Source organism: Cherax quadricarinatus, unplaced genomic scaffold, assembly GCF_038502225.1.
Source record: "Cherax quadricarinatus isolate ZL_2023a unplaced genomic scaffold, ASM3850222v1 Contig269, whole genome shotgun sequence".
Classification (NCBI taxonomy): Eukaryota; Metazoa; Arthropoda; class Malacostraca; order Decapoda; family Parastacidae; genus Cherax; species Cherax quadricarinatus.
Genome location: NW_027195295.1, coordinates 52465 through 53880, shown reverse-complemented (window position 1 = coordinate 53880; position 1416 = coordinate 52465).

Genomic DNA, 1416 nt, shown 5'->3' with positions numbered 1-1416 from the left:
CAGGTGACATTTTTGTTAGAACATGGACTGGTGGAGGAGGGGTCCAGTCTGCGGACTTCACCATGCATCCTTGTTAAGAAGTCTGATGGAGGATTCCGAATGTGTACCTACTACCGTAAGGGAAATGTGGTCACCGTTCCAAATGCTTATCCTTTGTTACATTTGGACAATATAGTGAACTTTGTGGGTAAGACCCCTTTTGTTTCTAAAGTAGACCTCCTTAAAGGTTACTATCGGGTACCCTTTAACAGGTAAAGTGAAGGAGATTTCTGCCTTCATAATTCCAGGAAGACATTATCAATATACCGTGACCCCATTTGAAATGCGAAACTCACCTGTCACATTCCAAAAGCTGGTCCATCAGGCTATTAAAGGACTTGAAGGCACGAAAGCTTATCCGGACGATATAGTAGTAGTTTGTGATACGTGGAATTAATATGTTTCCTGTCTTAAAGCTATCTTTGAGAGGTTCAGAAACTTTCAACTAACAGTTAACCTATATAAATCATTTTTTGGTCAGTCTACTATTACTTTCATGGGCCATGAGGTAGAAAGTAGTAAAGTGGCCCTTGTATTTGCTAAAGTCTTAGGTATTAAAAATTACCCAGTTCCTCGTGATAAGAATTCCCTACAAAATATTTTGAGAGTGATATATTTCTACAGGCGCTTTTGTAGGAACTTTGCATAGTAGTTCCCAACCCCCACAACCTCACTTACCAATAATAAAAATAAGTGTTTTGTTGGACCCCCAGATCGCCAAAAGACATTTAATCATCTTTTGTGTACTGCACTTATTCTCCTGTCTCACGACTTTTCAAAACCTTTTGTGTTTCAGGTTGATGCCTGTGAGTCAGGGGGTCGGGGCAGTAATACTACAAGCGTCCGAGGAGGAATGTTTGCAGCCTGTGGCATATCATTCAGCCAGGTATCAGGCCCATCAACGGGCCAATTCACTCACTGAGAAAGAAGCTCTACCCCTGATACTTGCGCTGGAGCATTTTCACGTCTTGAGGCAGTCATCTCATGTGGTCACTGTCTACAGTGATCACAACCCTCGTATATCTCAATACCATGAAGAAACATTATACCCGACTGATGAGGTGGAGTCTCAAGCTGCGACCCTACAATCTCTATTCGCCACATAGCCGGATAAGACTATTCTGGCGGACGCTTTTTCATAACTATCGTCACCGCTATCATTATTACCAGTGCTATCACCACTATCACTAACATCACTAGCATCACCACCATCACCACAACTATCACCACCATCACCTTCACAACCACCACCAGCACCACCACACTACCACCAATTTCAAGTCGGTATCTCCTCAAAAGAAAATTCCACCTTGCCTCCCTCCCTCCCCAGCGTCATTTGTCACGTTAAACACCGTGTTCGTCTTCACCTCCGCCCCA